This window comes from Crocuta crocuta, unplaced genomic scaffold (assembly GCF_008692635.1).
Source record: "Crocuta crocuta isolate KB4526 unplaced genomic scaffold, BGI_CrCroc_1.0 scaffold26, whole genome shotgun sequence".
Lineage (NCBI taxonomy): Eukaryota > Metazoa > Chordata > Mammalia > Carnivora > Hyaenidae > Crocuta > Crocuta crocuta.
In genome coordinates this window covers 12562641-12573807 of record NW_027532249.1, presented here as the reverse complement: position 1 = coordinate 12573807, position 11167 = coordinate 12562641, and the positions used below count along the sequence as shown (strand labels likewise).

At 38.5% G+C, this 11167-nt stretch overlaps 1 protein-coding gene across 1 annotated transcript in view; it reads right to left on the bottom strand.

Moving 5' to 3' along the window:
* The window catches only part of GREB1L (GREB1 like retinoic acid receptor coactivator), a 282191-nt gene that overhangs the window by 247990 nt on the left and 23034 nt on the right, over positions 1–11167 (bottom strand). The gene's annotated exons all lie outside the window — the stretch shown is intronic.

Sequence of the window (11167 nt, the reverse complement as noted above, 5' to 3'; positions counted from 1 at the left end):
ATAAGGTATCAATATTTATTCATCAATTGTAACAAATATACTCCACTAATACAAGATGTTAATAATAAGAGAAACTACAGGAAAGCATACAGAGGCATATCTGTGGACCCTCTGTAATTTCTGCTCTATTTTTCTATAAACCTAAAGCTGCTCTAAAAAATAGTTTGTTATCTAAAACAAAATANGGGAGAGAGGCAAACCATGAGAGACTCTTGAATGCTGAGAAACAAACTGAGGACTGATGGATGTGGGGGGGAGGGGGGAGATGAGCATGGAGGAGGGCACTTGTGGGGATGAACACTGGGTGTTATATGGAAACCAACTTGACAATAAACTAATTGTAAGAAAAAAATACTGCTAAATTAGCAATGAAATTGGTATTCTTACATTACAGGGGGAACTATAAATTCAAAGACTCCTTTGGGAGATCATTATGTAACTTTGTCTTTAAAAGTAACTTTCAACTGAGCAATTTTAGTTTTAGAAATCTACCATAAGAAAAAAGTACAAAGTATAGTAGGGATGGTCTGTAAGCACCAAGTAAAAATTCCATCTCATCTAAATTATCCATTAGGTAAATGGTTAAATAAATTATAGTATAGCATTAGATGGCATCAGTCTGCTTTAACAGAGGACCATGGGGGAGGGGAAGGGGAAAAAATAGTTGGGGAGAGGGGCAAACCATGAAAGACTCTTGAATACTGAGAACAAACTGAGGGCTGACGGAGGTGGGGGTGAGGGGAAGGAGAGTGATGGGCACAGAGAAGGGCACTTGTTGGGATGAGCACTAGGTGTTATATGGAAACCAACTTGACAATAAACTATAAAAGAAAAAAACGCAAAAAATAAATAAATATTGAGAACAGAAAAAAATTATAATCATAATTATTTAGTAGCACCACAGAAAAATATTCATGAGAGAACAATAATTTTATTTATTTATTTATTTTAATGTTTCTTTATTTTTTGAGAGAGAGTGCGAGCAGGGGAGGTGCAGAGACAGAGGGAGACACAGAATCTAAAGCAGGCTCCAGGATACAGGCTGTCAGCACAGAGTCCAATGCAGGGCTCAAACCCACGAACCGTGAGATCATGACCTGAGCCGAAGTCAGACGCTTAACTAACTGAGCCATCCAGGTGCCTCTAGTTTTATTTTTTTTAATTTTTATTTCTTTATTTTGACAGAGAGAGAGAGAGCAGGGGAGGGGCAGAGAAAGAGAGAGAAAGGGAGACAGAAAATCCCAAGTAGGTCCTACACTGCCATCGTGGAATTTGACATGGGGCTCAAACTCATGAACCATGAAACTATTACCTAAAAGAAAACCAAGGATCAGACACTTAACCTACTGAGCCACCCAGGCACCCCAATATACTAATTTTAAAAGCAGAATACAGGGGTACCTGTCTGGCTCAGTCAGAGGAGCATATGATTCCTGATCTCAGAGTTGTAAGTTTGAGCCCCATGTTGGGTGCTGAGAGAGAGAGAAAGGAAGGAAGGAAGGAAGGAAGGAAGGAAGAATGCAGAAGACAAAATTACATACATAATTACAATTATGAAAAAATATTTCTGTAGTGTGAAGTTGGTAAGATTATAGATTCCCTTTTCTTCTACTTCCCAAATTTTCCAAAATGTTTTATTTTATTTAAATAAGGAAAAAGTTTGAAGTGATGAGGCAAACTGTGTTGTTAGTATTATTTTAAATATTGGATTTGGCAATATTTTAATGCTATATTTATTTCTGAGAGAGAGAGAGATAGCATGAGCAGAGGAGGGTCAGAGAAAGAGGGAGACACAGAAAGATTTGGCAATATTTTAATGATACTTTTTCACCCAATTGAAGATGTAAACCTTGAATAATTTTTACAATAAAATATTTGTCAGAAAAATTAGAAAAACATGGAGTTGGTTGTAGATAAGATTACTTTATAGGACATGTGTTCAGTTGTATAGGAAGTATTACTATTCTAATGTGACTATTCTAATAGCCAGTAGTAATTAGGCTATTCTAATGTTCATTAATTTTAAATTTCCAAAAGTCTTGACTTGACATCTTAAAAAAAATAGATTATTAAGGGCATTAAGATAATCTGAGTTTTAAGGGGCGCCTGGGTGGCTTAGTCGGTTAAGCATCCGACTTTCGCTTAGGTCATGATCTCGCGGTTCGTGGGTTTGAGCCCCGCGTCGGGCTCTGTGCTGACTGCCAGCTCAGAGCCTGGAGCCTGTTTCAGTCTGTGACTCCCTCTCTCTTTGACCCTCCCCCTGCTCACGCTGTCTCTCTCTCTCTCCTAGAAATAAATAAAAACAAACAAAAAAAAAGATAATCTGAGTTTTAAACTATATAATTGAGGGGTGCCTGGGTGGCTCAGTAGGTTAAGCATCTGACTTTGGCTCATGTCATGATCTTGCAGTTTGTGGGTTCAAGCCCTGCATCAGGCTCTGTGCTGATGGCTCAGGGCCTGGATCCTGCTTTGGATTCTGTATCTCCCTCCTTCTCTGCCCCTCCCCCACTCGTACTCTGTCTCTCTCAAAAATAAATAAACATTAAAAAAATTAAACTATACAATTGATATGACATTTGATTGCCGCTTTATAAATTCAAATCTGGACTCTGAAGACCATAATTTCTCTGCTTTATAATACAGTGTGACAGGTGTTTTCTCTCTTGCATATTTTTGTAGCTGGTGTTATGAATTGCTTGAGGATTAGTATTCTGACATAAACACTCTAAGAACACTTGATACCAGAACATTTTACACCCAGAGCATTTTGTACTAAGTGTTCCTAGTGTCGCCAAGTACCAAGAATTCAGGCATTAGATGAAACTGTGCTCTGTGATAAATGTAAAATTTCCAATGTTTATACTAAACTTCATATTTTGAGGAAAATGCTATTGTATCCTTAGTATCCCACCATCTACAAACCTAAATGGCTTAAATACCGAATAAAACATCATCTGTCACAGCTACTTTGTCAGTTTCAAAAGGATTCATGAAATTTTGTTGTGTTTTATCAACAGGCTCTAGAGTAAGAAGAATGCTTTTTGGTAGTTCATCATCTAGCCAATTTCCTAGTGTCAGTACATCATTTAAATCATATGATGCTATGAGTGAAAAGTGACAAGGAGAGAATATGTTCAAAAACCTGGGCTGTAAAGGGGAAGAGAGATGTTCAGGGACAGATGATGAGGAATATAAGGCCTAAAAATATATCAAAGAGCTTTCTTTCTTCATTTTCTTTCCTTTTTTGTCCCTCCTTCCATCTCCTCTCTGTCTTTATCTTTCTTTCTTCCTCTTCATCTCTTATTTTTCTCTTCCTGCATCCTTCCTTTTATTCTCTCTTTCATTATTGTAGAAAGAACAGAGATTAATTAATAAGCTACAAGAAAGAAAAAACAGTTTAGAGGCATAATGTTGAAGGTAAACTAGTATCACAGATGCCTTTCTCACTTTGAGGAATCAGAAGAGGTTGGGACCCAGTATGTACTTAGAAAGGCCTCCTTTTCTTCTGTTAAGTAAAAGGCAAGTTCGTTTTCAGAGAGCTAGAAAGGGAACAGGAATGCTAAAGTAAGAGAAGAAAGTTTAGGCGGACCAGCTGTTAGACATAATTGGGGAGGAGCTGATTTGGAATCATATAGGATTTCAGGATACAGTTCCTCACAGAGATGAGGGACCGTAAATGTAGTTGTTAACAATTGCCTTAGTTGTGTGAATTTCTCCAGCAAAATTCAACAACAGGGACAAGAAAAGTGAATGGTTTGGGGAGTCAGGTATTGATGAAAGCCATAGAATGTGTCTTGAAAACACTGAGGTCTTTATGGTTTATTTAGCATGGAAGAGGGGGTGCCATAGAGAAAGAATAAAAAGATAGGAACACCGACCAAAAGGGAGTACATAAGAAAAAAACATATGCCTACATGCAGTCGTGTAATAATTCAGCCCAAGATGAGTTCAAAATGAAACAGAATGGAGTTAAGAGAAGGACCTCAAGAGACCAACTACTCTGGCCACCAAGCAAGACATTCCAAACCTTCCAAAGGGAAGAGACTCTATGTTGTCTTTCAAAACCACTGACAGTGGAATTTCCTCTATATCAGAGGTCAGAGAACTTTTTCTGTAAAGGAAAAGATAGGAAACAATGCAGGTTTTCATGTCAAAATTATTCAATTCTGGATTGTAGCTCAAAAGCAGCCACAGACAATATGTAAACAGATGAGCATGGCTGTACTCCAATAAAACTTTATTTTCCTAAAAGATAGTGGACTGGCTTTAGTCCAGGACCAGTTTGTTGACCTCTAGACCATTTTATTCCAGGGAATGTGTTCTATTTTACTGATCTTAAGAATGCTCTATATACAAAGAATATTAACAGTCTATAATATACACTGCCAACATGCTTTCTTCTTATTTACATTTTTTGTTTTGGATACTTGGGGGAAATGTAAAAGTTTAAATAAATACATTCAGGTAGTCAAATCTATCACTTTTTTCCTTGCTTTTGGCTCTATAATCATGTGTAGTATGATCTTCCCTATAATAATATCATATAAATATTTACCTTTGTTTTTTCCTATAACTTTTAGAGAGAATATGTGATAGAGAGATAGATAGATAGATAGATAGCTAGATAGATAGATAGATAGATAGATAAGGACACAGATGCTGGAGCTAAAATGCCAAGGTTTATAGTGCCTGTAGCACAACTCATTATCTCTCCAAGTGTCCATTGCCTTAAAATTGGAGGGAAAATAGCTCCTAATATACAGGGCTGCTCTAAGGATGGAATGAGTAAAATATGTACAGTATAATAAAAAGTGCTTAAATCAGGGTTAGACACATAGCACAAGCTAAACAAATATTAGCTGTTATTAGCTTAATATCTTTAAGTCATCTGGAAATTATTCTGATTTAAAAAGTGAGACTGAGCTAGAAATCCACACCCTGTTCCCCACTTATTTAAAATCCATCTCCCACCACCCTTCTGTCAATCTTGGTTTCTGTCCTTCCTTCATGAGGCATAACCAACAGTTTTAAATTTTTGATACTGTTCCAAGTGTGGTATTTTTTTAATAGGCTTTATTTTTATATTTTTAAATGTTTATTTATTTTGAGAGAGAGTGAGTGAGGAGGAATGGGGGAGGGTTTAGAGAGTGAAGGAGAGAGAGAATCCCAATCAGTCTCCACACTGTCAGCACAGAGCCCCATGTGGGCCTCCATCTCACAAACCCGGTTCAGATCATGGCCTGAACTGAAACCAAAAGTTGAACGCTTGACCAACTGAGCCACCTAGGTGCCCCTAAATGTGGTATTTTTTTAATTTAAAGTTAAAAATTAGGGGCGCCTGGGTGGCTTAGTTGGTTAAGCGTCTGACTTTCGCTTGGGTCATGATCTCACGGTTCGTGGGTTCGAGCCCCGCGGCGGGCTCTGTGCTGACTGCCAGCTCAGAGCCTGGAGCCTGTTTCAGAGTCTGTGACTCCTTCTCTCTCTGACCCTCCCCTGCTCACGCTGTCTCTCTCTCTCTCTCCTAGAAATTAAAAAAAAAAATTAAAAATTAAAAATTATATTTTTGTATTTATATATTTGGTATTTATATATTTTATTACAAAATGTTTCCCAGCTGAAACATTTATTATACGTTGCCATCATTAACAGTACATTCTCTTTTTCTTTTTTTGCATCACATGAGCTAATAGATTAAAGCAAGGGCCAAAGCCTTAACATGGCCTTGAGTTCCAGAAGCCTGGCTGTTGCCTACCTCTGAGCCTCTGCCCAGTCCTTTCCACCAGATAGCCCTGGCCTGAGAAGCTCCTCCCACACATCGAGCACTCTCCCTCAGTGCTTTCATACATTGTGAAGTTCTCTTCCCCCAACTCTTCTCTACCTTTGTCTCACTCTTCCTTTTCATCTCAACGCAGACAGTAACTCCTCAAACACTTCCTTATATCTCCAGCATAAATTATACACTCATCCCATTTATTAAATCATGCAGTTATATAATTATAGACTAGTATGTGTTTTAGTGTCTTCTTTTAGAGTAGGAACTCACTGAATATTGGTTAATGAATAAAAAATTAAAATAACAAGTATACAAATACTACTCGTGAAATAAAAAAATCTCACTAAACTGTTCTCCACATATGTGAAATTTAGAGCCACTCATATTGAACTATATGCTTAATCTATTTATGAAAAACAGTTTTAAGTTTTAATTTTAATTCATTAGTTAATATACAGTTATATTTGAAAAAACATTTAAGATCTTTGCCTCAATCATTTATATACAACTAGATACTATCACTATATATGTTAATTACTTGTGAGCAGCTAATCGAATGATCATTTATGCTGCAGATAAAAACATATTTTTAGTGGGGCGCCTGGGTGGCTCAGTTGGTTGAGTGCCGACTTCAGCTCAGGTCATGATCTCACTGTGAGTTAAAGCCCTGCATCAGGCTCTGTGCTAACAGCTCAGGGCCTGGAGTTTTCTATGGATCCTGTATTTCCCCTCTCTCTGCCCCTCCCCTGCTCATGCTCTCTCTCTTTCTCAAAAATAAAAATAAATTTTAAAAAAGCATTTTTAGGGGTGCCTGTGTAGCTCAGTCAGTTAAGCGTCCGACTTCGGCTCAGGTTATAATCTTGAAGTCCTTGAGTTTGAGTCCCGTGTTGGGCTCTGTGCTGACAGCTTGGAGTCTGGAGCCTACTTCAGATTCTGTCTCCCTCACTCTCTGCCCCTTCCTCACTCACACTCATCTCTCTCTCTCAAAAATAAACATTAAAAAAAAGTTTAAACATATTTTTATGAAAATTCTAAATTTTTATGAATTCAAAACTAGCTTTTTCTCCTTTTAATTTGAAGTTTTACTATTATTGATACATTCATTCATGCATTTATCCATTTAATCAATCATTCAATCACAAGTTTACTGATTATCTTGTAGGCATTAGGCCCTGATGACTGAAAGATAAACTGTACATAGCTGATGCCCTCTGAAAGTTTATAGCCAAGTGAGATACATGACAACCAGTTATTACAGCCAAGGAGCAGCACACAGAAGTAAATACAGAGGCTACTTGTCATCTGGAGAGGTCAGGGAAGGCTTTTTTGAAAATGATGTGCTTGAGACTTTACTATCCATATTAAATTGTCTATAAAGTAAACATAGTAAACCATCTATAAAGAGGAATATTCGGTAAAATATCTTTAAGAAATAACAAAAGACAGTAAGTCTCATTTACATATAACTTCTTGTGAAACTCACTTTTCACATTTATAAAGAATCCCTTTACCCATTTGTCAACTGTCTTCAAGACAACTAAATTTCACTCAACCATAGTGTGGCAGAAGCTGAAAGGATGCTCACCAAACCCACTTCCTCTCCCTGGAGGCACAGCCAAACAGCATATCCTAATTCTCACAATGGAATGTTTCTGATGTGATGGCCAAGAGAGTTAAGTGTTCTGTGCCTTCTCTAAATTCTCATCCTTCTAGAGGGATCCTGGAAGCTGGAATTAGAAGACAGCAACAGAAAATTAAAGGAGCCTAGATCCCTGAGTGACTGCAAGGAGAAGCACCTTACCTTGTTGGACTATATAGTGAACAAGTAACTAATTAAGCCAGTGACTTCTGAAGGATTTTTTTTTTCAAGCAGTTAGCTCATCCTAATGAATCATTCCACTGTGAGGATAAGGTAGGCTAAGGGTAGTATGTAGTCAATCAGAATTTTGTTTATTTATTTTGAGAGAAGAAAATGAGTGCATGAGCATTGGAGGGGCAGAGAGAGGGGGAGAGAGAATCCCAAGAAGGCTCCATGCTGTCAGTACAGCTCAATGTGGGGGCTCAATCTCATACACTGTGAGATTGTGACCTCAGCTGAAATCAGGAGTTGGATACTTAACCAACTAAGCCACCCAAGTGCCCCAATCAGAATTTTTAAGAACATGAGGATGACAAATACCCTTAGTCCCTTTTCTTTTTTTAAAAAATTTTTTAATGTTTATTTATTTTTGAGAGAGACAGAGACAGAATGTAAGCAGGGGAGGGGTAGAGAGAGAGGGAGAAGCTGAATCTGATTCAGATAGAATCTGAGGCAGGCTCCAGGTTCTGAGCTGTCAGCACAGAGCCCAATGCAGGGCTTGAATTCACAAGCTTTGAGATCATGACCTGAGCCGAAGTTGGACACTTAACTGACTGAGCCACCCAGGCGCCCCCCCTTAGTCCCTTTTCAAATACTCACCCTCCCCCCTTCTTCTTTTCTAATAGGACCCAAATTTTGTTTGGGGTGCCAATGCATGCAGCTCTAGATAAAGGATTTTGATTGATCTAAGCACACCATAAAAACCCTATTCCTTACCTTTCTAGCCTTTTCTGCAATGAAGGATGGCCAACCAGCCCAGTTCTAGCTTGGGAGACCTACAGGGAGTGTCCTGCAAGGATTTCTAGAAAAGGTTTTCCTTTCCTAATAAAAGGGGACCTTCATGATTGGTATCATCCCTTCCTCCTCTTTCACTCAAACAGGGAACTACATGACTGGGGCTGCATTCTAAACTAATGTAACAAATTCACCAATGCCATAAATTTGTGGACTGATATGAAATATACATGAAAAGAAGAGTGCATGCCCCATCTAAAGGCATTCAAAACTAATTTTAATTTAAATATTGAAATGACAAAGGCCTCAATGGGTCCACAGCTACTCGGTTCATGAAAGCTTAAATATAAAGGCCTACTAACACTAACCCTTAATTTTTTCTCATGATCTAGTGAACATAGAACAACATGTTTATCTCTCATACTTTCTTAAAGTGCTTCTTTATTTTTTTAACTTTTTTTTAATGTTTTATATCTGAGAGAGAGAGAGACAGCGTGAGCAGGGGAGGGTCAGAGAGAGAGGGAGACACAGAATCTGAAGCAGGCTCCAGGCTCTGAGCTAGCTGTCAGCATAGAGTCGGACATGGGGCTTGAACCCATGAACTGTGAGATCATGACCTAAGCCAGTCGGATGCCTAACCGACTGAGCCACCCAGGTGTCCCTTAATGTGCTTCTTTAAATCAATACAATGTATTGGCTGAGAGTTCGGACTTGGCGTCAGACTTCCTAGATTCAGATCCCAGCTCTGGCATCTACTGTGTGAACGTAAATGATACTAAACTTCTGTCCATTTTTTCTTCATTACTAAAGTTAGAATAATAATTAGCATTTGCTGAGGATGGCAACAAGGACTAAATGACACAGTCAGTGTAAGTACTTAGTAGAGTACTTGGCACATAATCCTTAATTTATACTTTTTTTGTGATTACCTCTAAATTTCAGTCATACTGCCTTAAGTAATGAAATAATACATTGTCTGTTAGAGGATGTCTGCTTCCTACGGTGTAAATGTGTTTTATGTTCAGGCTTTTCTGATGAGTAAACTAAAGAATAATTAAGGTTGCATGACAGCCTTTGGACTGTTTGGGTTTTAAGCAGGGTTAAAATAACATCACAGCTAAGTTGTTTTAAGTAAAGGATTAGAGTCAATGACTAAGAGTCAACGACAGTATGTGAGGGGACACTAGAGGACACTATGGGCTATGTGTCCTTTCCTGCCCTGGGAACTCTTGGGCTTATGGACTTTTTAAAAAATTTTTTTAATGTTTTATTTATTTCTGAGAAAGAGAGAGAGAGAGAGACCGTGTGAGCAGGGGAGGGTCAGAGAGAGAGGGAGACACAGAATCTGAAGCAGGCTCCAGGCTCCGAGCTAGCTGTCAGCACAGAGCCTGATACAGGGCTCGAACCCACAAACCGTGAGATCATGACCTGAGCCAAAGTCGGAGGTTCAACCAACTGAGCCACCCAGGTGCCCCGAAAAGTTTGTGACTCTTGACCTTGGGGTCTGTGAGTTTGAGCCCCATGTTGCCCATCAAAACTCTATTCAATTCTCAATCTAGAAATGAATACCTCCTCTTTCTACAAATACCTCCTCTTTCAAGATAGCAGCTCTAGTTTTCCCTCTCAAATAGTCTCTCTGACATTTTTGAACCCTTACTGAGCTTCATTCATTCAAAAATGCATTTTCAACTACCTACTATGACCTTGGAAAGGAACCATCTCATTGTGCTGAGGGGCATGGTCTTGACCCTCTGGGAATAGTTTAGTGGTTATAATAAATTGAATTTATTTATACTTTCTCTCTTCCCCAGCTGGATATGCATTGGCTACAAGAAGAGATATATACTGTGTCATAGAATAGCAAAAGAAAGTTCAGGTCCAGGAGAGAGAAGGTATCAAATATACTAACCGTTAAACACAGTTCAGCATCAAATGCAGCACCTAGGGAACCAGGCTAAATAAAAAGGGAAACATAATGGTCTTTTATTACAACATTCTCTTAGCAGCCAGAGAAGATACACACCAATTCCTCAAAGCAAATAAAACATACCCCTTACCCTAAAGTACCATATGCCTCCTCCCTTGGATTGTTACAGAGATTCCAAATAATCACATTTCAATGTCAAAACTGCTAAAATAGAGGCATGTATAATAGGATCCAAACTAGTTCACTAAATTTCAAACTCCTTAAATGCAAGTAATGCATTTATTAATAACATTCCATTCTTCCAAATACACACTTTAATCTGAATCTCTCCCATCATGTCATCTTTATATAAAGTAAAATTCATCATCTGTCTCCCCCAAAACATGAATTTGTGTTTTCCCTGTTTCTGTCAATGGCACCATTTTTCTCCCTGGCAATTGGACTTGAAAACGTGGAGTCATCAACCTTCCATTCTGTTCCCTGGACTCCAAAATTCCACCAGCAATCACAGCTTATTTTTTTTATTTCATTTCATTTATTTCATTTTATTTCATTTTTTTAAATTTTTATTTATTTCTAGGAGAGGGAGAGAGAGAGAGAGAGAGACAGCGTGAGCAGGGGAGGGTCAGAGAGAGAGGGAGACACAGACTCTGAAATAGGCTCCAGGCTCTGAGCTGGCAGTCAGCACAGAGCCCGACGTGGGGCTCAAACCCACGAACCGCGAGATCATGACCTAAGCGAAAGTCAGACGCTTAACCGACTAAGCCACCCAGGTGCCCCTATTTTATTTTATTTTATTTTATTTTATTTTATTTTATTTTATTTTATTTGCATCCCTTCCTCTTGTGTTGCCAACACTGATATTCAGGTCCTT